Source organism: Schistocerca nitens, chromosome 4 (genome assembly GCF_023898315.1).
Source record: "Schistocerca nitens isolate TAMUIC-IGC-003100 chromosome 4, iqSchNite1.1, whole genome shotgun sequence".
In the NCBI taxonomy this organism is placed as follows: Eukaryota; Metazoa; Arthropoda; class Insecta; order Orthoptera; family Acrididae; genus Schistocerca; species Schistocerca nitens.
Genome location: NC_064617.1, coordinates 85,384,509 through 85,399,767, shown reverse-complemented (window position 1 = coordinate 85,399,767; position 15,259 = coordinate 85,384,509). Strand labels below are relative to the sequence as shown.

At 42.5% G+C, this 15,259-nt stretch overlaps 2 protein-coding genes across 2 annotated transcripts in view; one reads left to right on the top strand and one right to left on the bottom strand.

Moving 5' to 3' along the window:
- Positions 1-13,398, bottom strand: part of LOC126253454 (UDP-glucosyltransferase 2-like) — a 307,999-nt gene extending 294,601 nt beyond the window's left edge. The window contains exon 1 of the mRNA XM_049954802.1: positions 13,183-13,398. The gene's annotated coding sequence lies outside the window, so the exon portion shown is untranslated. The remainder of the gene's footprint in view (positions 1-13,182) is intronic.
- Positions 13,399-13,488: 90 nt separating this feature from the next.
- Positions 13,489-15,259, top strand: part of LOC126253455 (UDP-glucosyltransferase 2-like) — a 35,735-nt gene continuing 33,964 nt past the window's right edge. Inside the window, exon 1 of the mRNA XM_049954804.1 lies at positions 13,489-13,638. The gene's annotated coding sequence lies outside the window, so the exon portion shown is untranslated. The remainder of the gene's footprint in view (positions 13,639-15,259) is intronic.

The window sequence follows — 15,259 nt, the reverse complement described above, 5'->3', positions numbered from 1 at the left end:
TTAATGGCCAGTAGTGTAAATTCTGTTAGGAGGCGAGGAACCCAGCGCGCACACACCTTTGAGTACGCCAACTGGTGGACGAGTATGTCAGCAGTACCAAGAGCCGTCCAGTTGAACAGCGAGGTGTTTGTGACTCGTCGACCACCTCTAATTGGTGTCCCCACGTCCCAACACTGCAGCAGTCAGAACCACGTGCGGCCGGCCGCAAGGTGGCGAGATCGGACGGGTTTGCGCGACCTTGTTGCGATGATGACAGACGCCTCGCCCTACGGCACGCCGCGGTTTTACTAACTGCAAAGTATACGTGGCCACTCTGCGAGCGCCTCTGAATATCTGCGGCAATCTGGTTTTTGTGAAATTATCCTTATTATTTTTGTAAGCTTTACTCATCCATTTTCCTTAAATCTGCTGCTGCCTCAGGCTCATGTTGTCGACTGCAAATGGTTGTTACGCCATGAATAATAAATTCAAACATTAAGTTTCAGAACTTTTATTCTGTAACTTCATAATTGTACTGACATGCTTACAACACTGACGTACATCTTCCTTAAGTCATTACATGCTTCTTGCACGGAAATTAATAAGACACTGCTCTCTCATGCCAACATGGCTGCCCCTTCATATATAAATCCGAACAATCCTCGGTATTGTTGTAAAGGGTAGGCCGGCCCGGGTGGCCGAGCGGTTCTACAGTCTGGAACCGCGCGACCGCTACGGTCGCAGGTTCGAATCCTGCCTCGGGTATGGATGTGTGTGATGTCCTTAGGTTGGTTAGTTTAAGTAGTTCTAAGTTCTAGGGTACTGATGACCTTAGAAGTTAAGTCCCATAGTGCTCAGAGCCATTTGAACGATCTGTAAAGGGTATTTAATAAAATTATAATTAAAACTGTTGTCTTAACACTAATAACAAATTTCAACAGTTGCACTGCCACTTATAGAGTAAATACATTTATCGAATTTTACGCATTTAACATTTTAGAAGTGTGAAAATATTCATGAAATATTAACAATACTTTTACTGTTTTCATAAAATGCAAAAGATACATTGATTGGAAAATGTTCCTACCAATATATATGTTTCGAAGTCTCGCACTGAGTGTGGCAAAATAGGTCTTTTATTTCTTATCGGCAAAATACCTAAAGAACTACCTATGTTTACACGACACTTATAACATTTTCGCTAATTACATTTTAATTTTCTTGTCAGTTCTGATTCTCTCAGTTGGTTTTTCGTTTAAATACAACAGACTTTAAATTAGTTATTGTTTTAACGCAAATCTATCTCAGTTTCAAAGAAATGAGTTTGATCAACGTACTCGATCATTTGATCCACATTTCACCTAATTACGTTAATCCTAAATGTCCCTACCAGTTACAGGACTTATATACTTTAAATGGGTTTCAATGGACTTACGTCTAATTTTCGCCAAAAGAAACTCTATGACAGCTCTCTGTTTGGATGGCACCTCCGTTACAGACACCACTTTGAAGTTTAGGTACAGAACCGCCAACAATCGGAACTTCGTGAAATTATAGAAGTTGAAGAGTGAATATTCCACGATGTCCCCCAACAAATTTCGCATTTTTTTTTTCAATCGAAATTGGCCGAGGAAAAAATGTATTTCTCATTGAACGCCCCTGGTATATCACCCTTCATTCAGATTTCTCGTTTTCTCATTCCCCAGAAACTTGTACTACACGTGATGCTGGTGAGTAAGGTAGTATAGATCCTACTGCGTTTAAGCAATGTGTCGAGATCCTCTTTGTGAGCAGAGGAAAAAGCAGTGGCCTACACTGTATGCCGCACGGCTGCCCTCAATCACTTACCAACAGACAATGATAAGTTTTTGTACGGTATACAGAATGTTTCTGGAAGAGCGTGCAAAAATGTAACAGGACATAGAGAATGCTCCACTGAACAATTTGACGTAGGGAACCTGGGGTCGGAGAAGCCAGCTTAAAGAGATATGGAAGTAAACTTGTCTAGCATTACTGTTTTCCAGCATATTTACAACTAATAAGCGTTCAAGTTTATATGTACTGTGCTGTTTATTTACATGTACATTCTTTGTTTCCTACAAGGCAACAAGGAGTCATAATGCGTGTTCTGTTTACTTTAGTTGTCCATAAGGTAGCTCTGTTGTACCATATTTACATGTCAGAACGTGCTATAAATCAACGGCAGACTCATTCATTACTCAGTGCTATTTCGAGACGTACAGTACAAGACAATGGAGCAGTACCGGTACAATTTCGTAGAACTCAATGACATGCACGTTGTGTATGGGGAAATACGTTGCAATGCTCTCCCTGCCGAAAGGCTGTACAGGGAACGATTCCTAACAGGCATCATCCGTCACTACGACTATTTCTCCTGGTCGACGAATGTGGGAGGCTGGTTGACTGGCAAGAAAAAAAGGGACCTGGAAACATGAGGACCACTCGCACACCCGCATTGGAAGAGGAGGTCCCGCAACCTGACGTGAATACCCTTGATTATTTCCTAAGGGGATGGTTAAAGTCACTTGTGTATGAGACGCCAATGGATACGGAGATGGAATTGGTTGCCCGAATTGTAGCTGCCTGTGATGTGATTCGCAAGACACCAGGGAATGCGAGAGAATCTTGTTCGCCGGTGACACCCTTGCATTGAGGGTGATGGCCGTCAATTCCGGTACATTTTGTAAGATACAGTACAAATGGTATGATCATATATACAGGGTGGTCCGTCGATCGTGACCGGGCCAAATATCTCACGAAATAAGCATCAAACGAAAAAACTACAAAGAAAGAAACTCGTCTAGCTTGAAGGGGGAAACCAGCTATGGTTGGCCCGCTAGATGGCGCTGCCATAGGTCAAACGGATATCAACTGCGTTTTTTAAAAATAGGAACCCCCATTTTAATTACATATTCGTCTAGTACGTAAGGAAATATGAATGTTTTAGTTGGACCACTTTTTTCGCTTTGTGATAGATGGCGCTGTAATAGTCACAAACATATAAATACGTGGTATCACGTAACATTCCACCAGTGCGGACGGTATTTGCTTCGTGATACATTACCCGTGTTAAAATGGACCGTTTACCAATTGCGGAAAAGGTCTATATCGTGTTGATGTATGGCTATTGTGATCAAAATGTCCAACAGGCGTGTGCTATGTGTGCTGCTCGGTATCCTGGACGACATCATCCAAGTGTCCGGACCGTTCGTCGGATAGTTACGTTATTCAAGGAAACAGGAAGTGTTCAGCCACGTGTGTAACGTCAACCACGACCTGCAACAAATGATGATGCCCAAGTAGGTGTTTTAGCTGCTGTTGCGGCTAATCCGCACATCATAGCAGACAGACTGCGCGAAAATCGGGAATCTCAAAAACGTCGGTGTTGAGAATGCTAAATCAACATCCATTGCACTCGTACCATATTTCTATGCACCAGGAATTGCATGACGACGACTCTGAACGTCGTGTACAGTTCTGTCACTGGGCACAAGAGAAATTACGGGACGATGACAGATATTTTGCACGCGTTCTATTTAGCGACGAAGCGTCATTCACCAATAGCGGTAACGTAAACCGGCATTATATGCACTATTGGGCAACGGAAAATCCACGATGGCTTTGACAAATGGAACATCAGCGACCTTGGCGGGTTAATGTATGGTGCAGCATTATGGGAGGAAGGATAAGTGGCCCCCACTTTATCGATATATACGCAATATGACAATATGACAAAAAGGGGAAGCACGCAGGAGATACACTCGGATGTCAGTCTACTTTCGAACATGTAGATTGGCGGATGTGTCAGTGACTACAATTAAAATTCTGTGTGGCGGCTAGAGTGGCTACCAGAGAGCATTAGTGTTATTCGTTTGTGGTGTTGTTACAAGGCTGAGAGCGTATACCAGAGGCTCGAATAGTGGTAGATATAGGATGATCACTATGAAGTACACAGCGCCGCAGTGTACTGGTGTGAGCTAGCGCTATCAGCACCTGGCAAAGAATTTGAACCCGGCCTCACTGTTAGTCTCCATTTGACCAGCTAGTCAGATCGTGCAGTATCCAGACATGTTGGGCATTCGTACGTGACCTTGCCCCGATGTGGTACACCATGGATATGTGATGGAGGAGATGCTCGTCGTCGAGTTGCCACTCTGCCACACCTGACCACCACAACGCTGTATTGTGCACAAAGCACATCGTCACCCCTTCACATCTGTGACTGTCATCCGAGAACAAGTAATGGACTCCATGTAACACTCTGTGTTACTCCACACGATTGGTTGAAGACTACCAGCAGCCGGACTAGGGAATTACCGGCCCATGCGGACACTACCGTTAACACCACAACACAAATGGCTGCGTTTGTGGCGGTGCCGGTCCCAGGAAACATGGACTGTTGATGAATGGCGTTGCGTGGTGAGTAGCAACAAATTTCAGTTCCGCACTTACCCGGAAAACCGTCGTTGGCGAGTCTGGCCGCAAGAAGTCCCTTTCTTCCCACGATTTGGAGAGACACAGCGGTGTTATTCCAGGTGTGATAGTAGATGTAATGAGTTCTCATGCGCCACCTCTCATGCTACTGTATCGTGGTACCGTTTTTCAATAAGATAAAGCTCATCCACAAATAGAACGTGTCACTATGAACGGCCGGTGTCACGTTGTGGTACTCCTGTTTCGAACGAGATCCTCATATTTGTCTCTTGTGTGGGAACACGTCGGTCATCAATTCCGCCCCAGTTCCAGTATCCATGATATCAAGGACGAGTTACCACCGTTTTGGGCTGCCTTGTCTCAGGAGACTATACAACGGTTTTTTGATGACACCCTTCCCAAACCCATGAGTGAATGCATCCAGGTTGCGGTGGAGGGGGATGGGGAGGGGGGGAAGAGGGGGGGGAGTGCAACGTCATACTGACAAGTGGTCTCTTACTTTCAAGTTCTTTGCAAATGTGACTCAAATTTGTAATCACTGAAATACTACATGTCTGCTGAACCTGTGAAGTCTCATTTCGTTTGCCTTTCATAGCTGTAACTGTTTTTGTTGTGGATTGGCAGGAGAGCCAATCCGTATGAATGGAGGAAGCCGAAAGGCACGCGTTTAAGCTCACGCAGGCTGGCGTGAGGTCTGGAACAGGACAATGAATTTAGACTAGAAAAAAAAAAGGATGTAGCTGGTGGAATACTTAACTTTAATCCATTAATGTTGAACGTAGCTCTTGTCTGTACATTCTTTAGAATATCAATAGCAACTGATAATGGCGCCTTGCTAGGTCGTAGCAAATGACGTAGCTGAAGGCTATGTTAACTATCGTCTCGGCAAATGAGAACGTATTTTGTCAGTGAACCATCGCTAGCAAAGTCGGTTGTACAACTGGGGCGAGTGCTAGGAAGTCTCTCTAGACCTGCCGTGTGGCGGCGCTCGCTCTGCAATCACTGATAGTGGCGACACGCGGGTCCGACGTATACTAACGGACCGCGGCCGATTTAAAGGCTACCACCTAGCAAGTGTGGTGTCTGGCGGTGACACCACAGTTTTGATCGATATTTAGTTACCAATTTCAAGTCTAGACAGTTTGGATTCAGCTGGCCGCTGTGGCCGAGCGGTTCTAGACGCCTCAGTGCGGAACCGCACTGCTGCTACTGTCGCAGGTTCGAACCCTGCGTCGCGCATCGATGTGTGTGATGTCCTTAGTTAGGTTTAAGTAGTTCTAGGTCTAGGGGACTGATGACCTCAGATGTTAAGTCCCATAGTGCTTAGAGCCAGTTGAACCATTTTTTTTCATTTCGTTTACTTCTCCTCGTCTTGGTGCATCACTTGTTTGTCAGGCAATATAGTTTACACGAGTAGCTAATCCTTATCTTCACAAAGATGGCGGACCTACTTGGTATATTCATGTTCAGAAATAGAACAGGATACCTTGAACGAGTAGGGATAGGACGTTCCCATCCATAGGATATGTACATTGATGTGCTGGAGAAACAATTAGCATTTCAACCATGTCGGCCCGCGTGTTCAAGGTCAACACCAATATGGCGGCGCAACGTCACCTACCGCTAAAATCTGCCTGCGGCTCTCGTTGTCGCCATAAACCGAAGGTAATGGATCAGTGGGACTTGAGCAGACGTGCAGGATGCCTCGCAGATGTATACGCAAACCTAACCGTAAAATCAGTCAATTTGAAACATGGCGCATTATCGGCAGGAGAATGTGATGCATCCACAGGGAAAACTGCTGCTCGTGTGGGACGAAGTGTTTCGGCAGTGCAACAGTTGTGTGCCGGAAGACTGTAGAACATGACGCGATGAGTCATGTCGCACCACCCAGACCACACCCCGAAAAGATCGACACCTCAGCGGAATTACATTGCAGGACAGATCTGAGTCCTGCTCGGCCCTGGCGTAACAAAGGAACAGCGTAACACGTCGTACACTATCCGCAGTGCCAGTCCGTCGCACTTATTACGACATGGGTTAAGTTCGGGTCGTCCACTTCTCGGTCTGGCCTTGACGAATGTCCCAAAACACGCTAGACGGCAATGGTGTATGGAACGACTTCACTGGAGACAGGAATGGCATCAGACTGTGTTTTCGGACCAATCCCTGTTCTCTTTGTTTGAAAATGACGGCTGCATTTTCGTTTGACGCGGACAGTGGGAACGGCTTCACAGTGACTGCATTTGCGTAAGAAATACAAGGTCTTATGGTGTGGAGTTGTGGTATTCAAAAAATTTAAAACGTCTCTCACACCGACCTGATTTGGCTTCACTGATCAGGATAGTAAAAACATGCGTATGTTAAGGGAATTTTCATTCACAAAGCAGTCTTATCACATTCACACAGTTCAATACTGTTCTATCCTGATTAAATTGAGCTTAACTTAAATTCCATAAGGCAGTGAAGCAATTTCGAAGTCTCGGTGCGACGAAAATTGTCAGTCGATCTCCTCAAAACATTTATAATAATTATTAACTTTCGGTGATCACATGGGGAAGACCGGAGATCTGCTGGTAAGACCGTGTTAGCCTATTTATTTGAAGTAACTGGATATCTTGAGCGTACAAAACGGCAGGTTCGTCCAGTGTAAATCAGACGTTCCCCACTGATCCCGTGCAAAACAGCGTGTAAGCAGACACTGTCAATAATAATCAGTTAAATAATACGCGAACACACTTACTTTAGTTCGTGTATTAAATTCCTTCTCATACAGAATCTCATCAAGATGGCGACTAGCTCAACAATACATACATATACATCCTCCTTCTTTCACGGCTAATCCGCAAGATCTGAATCATTCTTTTTATAAGAGAAAACATAGATGGCAGAGAAGCTATTCCATGGAGTAAATGCACGCTCCAAGGAATAATAGGACTTGAAATTACTTTGCATTGATAATCATCGTATATTAAAGTTTAGGAATCGGTAAGATAAGAAGAGATATTTCGAGATATGTACTGAGTTACGTAATTTATAAAATTTCTGAAAATATCGCGGAGAGACCGCTGCAAGAGACATTACAGAGTGGTCTTGGGTACAATCACAAATTACATATGGTGCGAGTTCAGAGCACTGTGACCAGTGTGACCTACATAAATAACATCATGTGACTCGTAGCCATACCCTTTCTGCACAACATCCCAGATACCATCTTTCAGCAAGACAATGCACGACCACGCGTTGCTGCACGAACATGTGCCTTCTTGGTGTCACTGAGTGTTAGCCTTTCTCCCTGGTCCGCCAGTTCACGAGAATTGTCCCGAGTCGAAAAGTTTATGGTATAGTGAAACGACAGGTGCAGCACTGTGACCCAACGCCAGCTACCACAGATGAGGCTTGAAACCGGGTGAATACAGGATTGATAGCTACACCACAGGACGATATTCGCGCCTTATACGCGTCGATGCCGTCAGGCATGGAACAAGTTGTCAGGGCCCATGGCAGACTCTGTGCCTACTAGGCAGCAGGAGACATGGTGAACCGAGGTGACTGAGGTGCTAATGGGAACTGGCAGATAGCAAGAAGGCAGCTAGGGACAGGAGGTATTCAGACAGTTTTACTTTGCGTATATGCAACGGATTTGACCAACTGTCAGCGCTGAGTGGAGAGGAGCCTCGTGTAGCTGTAGATGTAGGGAACGTGCAGCAGTCCCCGGCAATTAGGAGGCCTAGGTTAGTTGCAAAGTCTAGCATAAAGAAGAAGGCTCTGTTGCTAGGTAGTTCTCTCGGTAGAGGTGTAGGCCAGCAGTTGCAGGAAGTGTTAGGGAGTGAGTACCAGGTCACTTTGGTGTGACGTCACGTGTGTTGCACTGCTGTTGAAATTGTTCGTTAATATTTTATAAAGTTTTATTCTTCATTTACTTATTTTAGAGTTTTTTGTGTTAATATTTGCTGTAAAAGTAACTTATTAGTAGATTTTCATTAATCTTAGTCTTTCTTCCTATGTTGTTGATTCGAGTGGTCTATTATTCGTGAGAGTGCTTACGTCGTTCGTCTAAGCCTCTCGCCTCAGTTGTGTGTTTACATTTTGCGGCGTGAGCTGTAGCGGTTATATAGCTAAGTACTGACAAACTTATTTGTGCACAGTTATACAGTTATTAAATTTAATAGTTTTCAGCGCTGTTTCGTGCCGATTGTGGCGAAATAACGATTTAATAAACTTGTGGAAACGTTCGCTCGCTGTGTTTTTTAGAGTTTTCTGTGCGTTGAAGTCGTTTAGTAAATTTCGTGCTTTAGTTTTCAACTGACATTTCTTATTGTTTCTAGTGAAATATTTCAGTAAAATTTTCATTCAGTGTTTTAACTTCGTTTAGTGTTCCAGTGGCCATTTGAATTGTTTGGTTTTACCTAATAATTTGGTGAAGTTTTGTTGGTCTTTGGTAGTAGCTGTGGTGTAGTAGTATTAATACAAGTAGTTGCTTTCTTAGTAAACTAAGTAGACTAGCTCTTCTGCCGTAACTGAACTTCGGTAACGTAGACGTAGAGTTTTTTTCAGTAACAGTAAAATTTTACCATGAGTGAGAAGTATGGCCTCTGTCGTAGGTTTGTGAGTAGTGGGTTACGGTGTGGGATTTGTTCAAAGTATTTTCATTGGGGGTGGGGGGGGGGAGGGGGAAATGCAGTGGGCATTCTAGTGAGATCCTCACCTGAGACTTCAGAATCTGTAGTAGAAACAAGTTGACAGAGGAACGGGAGCGTAAGAGCTCTGCCCTTCAGGTGCAGTTATAGCGCGTAGAGGACGAACTAGATAGGTTGAGGAGGGTGAAGGGTGGTGGGGAATGGGAACAAGCAGTTGGCAAGAAGGCAGCTTGGGGGAGGAGGTATTCAGGCGGTTTTACTTTGCGTATATGCAATAGATTTGACCAACAGTCAAAGTTGAGTGGAGGGGAGCATCTTGTTGCTATAGATGTACGGAACATGCAGCAGTCCTCAGCGATTAGGAAGCCTAGGTCAGTTGCAAAGTCGAACAGAAAGGTTCTGCTGCTAGGTAGTTCCCACGGTAGAGGTGTGGGCCAGCAGTTGCAGGAAGTGTTGGTGAGTGATTACCAGGTCACCAGCATTGCGAAGCCTAGTGCAGGGTTGGCCCAGGTGACTGACAGCATAGGGGAGTTATTTAGGAATTTTACCAAGGAGGATCAGGTAGCGATAGTGGGTGGAGCAAGGAACAGTCTTGATAGGGACGGGGAATATGATGTAGGTGGTGACCTGGTGAAGACAGCTACTCAAACTGGTGGCACTAATATGCATTTCGTGTAACTGTTTCACCATCATGATCGGCCTCGCCTTAATGCGGCTGTTAGGCGCCTTAACATGGGGCTGGGGAGTGCGCTGATGGCAGAGGGCATGGGTCATATCTCAGTGGTGCTAGTTTGGTCTATCAGTAGATCGGGTTTCACTAGGCATGGCCTGCACCTCAATAAGTATGGGAAGGGGAGGCTGGCTAAGCTTACAGGTGACAGTTTAGTGGGTGGTGGTGGGGTCACTAATGGAAAAATTCCTGTAGTATTTGGCTTTTGAGCTGCACCTTTTTAGATTGAAGTCAGCTGATAGGTATACCTGCTGAAATGAAGTCCGTGTAATTAAGGGCTCACCTTCCGAGGATGTAATGTTTCCAAGTAGAGAAGGAATTAGCATATTTCATCAAAATATGAGGTATTAGAGATAAACATAGTGAACTGCTTATAGATGTTGACTCTGAAATTATTGGTATATCAGAGCATTACTTAAATAATTTGACAATTCAGAGGCTTCCTTTACCAGGATACAGATTAGTTGGCTGTTTTTCAAGGAGTTCCTTGCGGACTGGGGGAGTGGCTATGTATGTGAAAAAACAGTATTACATTTGAGTCCATAGATGTATCTTGGCAATGCACTGAACAGATATTTGAATGTTGTGCAGGGGCAGTTGAATTTAGTGAAATTAAACTTCTAATTGTTGTTGTTTATAGGTCCCCTAACTTCGACTTCAGAGCATTTCTGCTTAAGCTAGAGAGGGTTCTCGAGTCTCTTTCTAGGAAGTACCAGAAATTAGTTATATGTGGTGACTTCAATACTAATTTTTTATATGATTGTGCAAGAAAAATGATGTTGGTAGATCTCCTAAATTCATATGATCTGATGTAGACTGTGTTTTTTCCAGCTAGGGTGAAGGGGAACAGTAACTTCTTCGTTACTAGATGGGCATTCTGTTAGTAAAAGTGTGAATGGCCTTTCAGACTACGATGCACAAATTTTAACACTAAAAGGCTTTTGTACTCAAATAAATGTCATATTTAATTACAAACTATCTAGGAAAGTTAATCCAACAGCAATAGTTTTTTAAACCTTGTCAAGGAACAAGAGTGGCAGGACGTTTATAGTGCCGATAACATAGATGATAAATACAGTGCTTTCCTTAACACATTTCTCATGCTCTTTGAGAGTTGCTTTCCATTCGAACGTTCTAAACGGGATACTGGCAGTAATAGGCAGCCCAGGTGGCTGACTAGTGGGATAAAAAAGTGGGAATTACATCAAATATTAGTGGTCACAATCTAGCTAAAGTAGCCCATTACAAACAGTATTGTAAGGTGCTTAAAAATATTAGGAAGGCAAAGGGTATTTGGTATGCAAATAGAATAGCTAATCCACAGGATAAAATTAAAACAATATGGTTAGTTGTGAAGAAAGTGTCTGGTCGACGATATAAAGTTAGTTCGCATTAAAAGTATTTCTGTTACTCATAAATCGGATATATACACAGTATTTAACGATCATTTTCTGAACATTGCTGGTGAATTAAATAAAAATTTAGTTTCTAGAGTGAATCATATAACTTAATTTGCAAATACCTCTCCAAGATTGATGTCTGAAATACTCCTCTGTGATCCAGAAAAGGGGGAAATTGAATCAATAATTAAATCACTGAAGACTCATGAGTCTCATGGATATGATGGAGTGCCTAGCAGAATATTAAAGTACTGTGCTGCACATGTTAGCCCTGTATTTAGCCATATTTGTAATTTTTCCTTTAAGAATGGTCGGTTTCTTGAGCGATTTAAGTACTCAGCTGTAAAGTCACTTTATAAAAAGGGAGAAAGGTATAATGTAGATAATTTTAGACCTATTTCTATGCCATCAGTGTTTGCAAAAGTTACTGAAAAAGCTGTGTATGTAAAGATAAATGATCATTTTATATCACACAATTTGCTACCAAATGTACAGTTCGGATTTAGAAGTCGTTTAACAACTGAAGATGCTTTTCTCTCTGATGTACTGGATGGGTTAATCAAAAGGTTTCGAACGCTTGGCATATTTTTTGATTTAACTAAGGCATTTGATTGTGTTGATCATAAGATATTGCTTCAGAAGTAGGACCATTAGGGGAATATGGGGAGTAGCTCACAATTGGTTCACCTCTTACTTTAGCAACAGGCAGCAAAAGGTCATCATTCGCTATGTTGATAACGGTTGTGATGTGGGGTCTGAGTGGAGTACTGTCAAATGGGGGTTGCCCCAGGGATCAGTGTTGGGGCCATTCCTGTTCGTTATTTACATAAATTATGTGCCCTCTAGTATTACAGGTATATCTAAAATATTTATTTTTGCTGATGACACTAGCTTGGTAGCAAAGGATGTTGTGTGCAACATTGGCACAGTTTCAAATAGTGCAGTACATGACCTAAGTTCATGGTCTGTAGAAAATAAACTAACGTCAAATCACAGTAAGACTCAGTTTTTACAGTTTCTAACACATAATATAACTAAAGCTGACGTTTTAATTTCACAGAACGGGCATATGATTAGTGAAACTGAACAGTTCAAATTTCAGATAGTAAGCTGTCGTGGGAAGTCCACGTTCAGGATCTTGTTCAGAGACTTAATACTGCCATTTTTACTATTCGAACGGTATCTGAAGTGAGTGATCGTTCGACACGATAATTAGTCTACTTTGCTTATTTTTATTCGCTTATGTTCTATGCGATTATATTTTGGGGTAACTCTTCCCATTCTAAAAAGATATTTTTGTCTCAGAAGCAGGTAAGTTCTCGAAACTCTCGTCGACCCCTGTTCACTAGTCTGGGTATTTTGACATTGGCCTCTCAATATATAATTCCTTACTGTCATTTCTTGTTAACAATATTACTTTATTCCCAAGAATAAGCAGCTATCTCTCGGTTAGTAATCGGCAGAAATCAAGCCTGCATTTGGATCAGACTACCTTAACTCTTGTGCAGAAGGGTGTGCAGTATACTGACACATCCATTTTCAATAAGCTACCACTCGAATTCAAAAATCTTAGCAGTAATCCACATGCCTTCAAATCGAAACTGAAGTTTCCTCATGGGTCACTCCTGTTCTGTCGAAGAGTTCCTTGAAAAATTAAGCTGATTCTTATTGTATTGTTGTTTGCGTTTACTTAAACTTATGGACTGACTTTTTTCAGGTTCATAAACATTTATTTTTATCTGGTATTACCTTTATGTTGTGATTTCATGTACTGTCACGTTCCATGACCTTGGAGATTTACTCCTCAATTTGGTCCTAGGGAACTTGACGCGTAAATAAAATAAAAGAAATTCTGCAGAACATATCCTGTGAATAGGAATGAGTCGTTCAAGGCGTTCTGTTTCTTTCTGAACATGAGTGTGCAAACAATGTGTCGAGATGACTTTCTAACACTAGAACTTGGGCTTGCGTTACTTACCTCTGCTACGCAGATAGGTGAGGAGCTGCAAATATTCGTCAAATTTCCATAGGATGGCAGTTATCAGAGTTGTATTTTATCTGTTCAGTACGTTCGTATTCGCTCGAGAACGCGATTTGTTACACAACTGCGTGTATTATTTAATCACCACGTTTCGAGACACACTTATCGTAGCATCCAATCATCGAAAATACCACGGGCACCACGAAGCGAGCTTTATCTTAACGGTCTAGTATCTCTGCCGCGCCGCGCCGTGTTGGTGGGAGTTAGCAGCGATGATGCAACATTGCGTACGTCAAGGTCGCGCCCGTTATAAAATGTTGGCGAAGACTCAGCCGCCGGCAGTCAGTGGCCGGGACGCTAGCAGTGCGAGGATTGAGTAACTGTACCCCAACTACACGTGCTCACATCTCGTGCGTAGCCAACGCCCACGGAAAAGCTTCCTTAGTTACTGAGGTCAGTGATCGCCTTATATAACGCGTAATGCTTTATAGGAACAAATAACAAGCAAGGAGCTAACGCTGAAATGGTTAGAAGCCCTTGAAGATACTCAACATTTACCACACTACTAGTACGCGAATTCATTTCGATCAAACTCTGCTTGGCACCGCCTCTCTTCTAAGTTTCGACTTATTAGTCACCTTGTAAAAACAGTACCGCCAACCTGTTCCATTTATATATTCACAGCCGTTTTGCATTTTTTGCGTATTTGTACCGAACTGTCTTGTTTTAATCTATATCCATACTACTATATAAAGATAAGACGCTCTTTAAATTTTTTTTCCAAGTCTTCTTCTTTATGAATATTTTGCAAATCACACGTGTCTGGCAGATGGTTCATCGAACCACCTTCAGAATAATTCTCTATTACTCCATCCACGAACAGCGCGCAGAAAACGCACTATATCTTTCCGTGCGAGCATAGAGTAAATATCTCTGGAGTGAGCATTGTGTTCTGCGCATGTTGTCAACATTCCACCAGGATTGTCACGTGTTTTTGGTACTACGCTGTGCGTGTGTGCTTTCTGCAGCGTTTGAAGTTTATAATATCAAGAGCTTTTGTTGTATTTCACCGTTTGTTGATAATGTAATAGCGATGGTAAATTACTGTTGTTGCTACGGATGCAAAGAAAAATATGTGAAAGGAGGGATGGTAACTTTTCATGGGTACATACAATGTAGCTCTAATTATAGTTATCATATTAGTAAGAGACACTGTATATATATTTAAAAATTTCGAGACGCATTATAATTAACGCTTGATTCTGTAGACCTATTTTTCTACGATTTTATGACTATATAATCTATATTACGGCTCGTACAAAAGATTACAAACAATCGCTTCCTCTCGTAAATTTGCTAGTGGAACAGGAAAGGGAGTGGTTAGTTGTTTTAGCAAATACTATCCTCCATGCATTTTTCAGTGACTTGCCGATTATATATATAGATTACTCAGTCTACTACAACTGGGAGCAAGTACGTAAAATGCATATAAATAAGTACTTCAAAGTGTCACCAGTAAGAAAAATTGTGCTTTAATTCGCAAAAACGAGAAAATAACGTAGAAATAGCAGAAAGAAAGACGAATTAACAGGGATATAATCGCTAATGTGTGGCAAATTCGGTGTTTTTCGGAGACTTGTAAAAGTACTAGCGTACTGTCAAGTCGTTTTGCAAGACTATCACCGCAAAAATGTACGTCAGGCTCCGCAATACTATAAAGTGCCGCGTCGTACCGAAAACTACAAAAAATCGAGTGTATCTGAACTGTGACACCTATCGCAAAGAAGCAGAATGTAATATCACTTGCCCTTAAAAGTTACGTAGCTGGTTTATTCCCGATATCGAATGGATACTGTTAAAATGTCTGCGCAACATATATAAATAATCCACGGCACGTACGAAAAGAATACGTCTGTACTAGGGATGTAGTGACATTCGAAATATACAGGGCGCTATACGGACAAACACGCGACGTCCCGAGAACACGTGACCAGGCCAGCAATGTATGTTGACAACACAAAATCTGTTCTGCGCATGTGAATGCTCACTCCAGAGATATTTACTTTATGCGTGC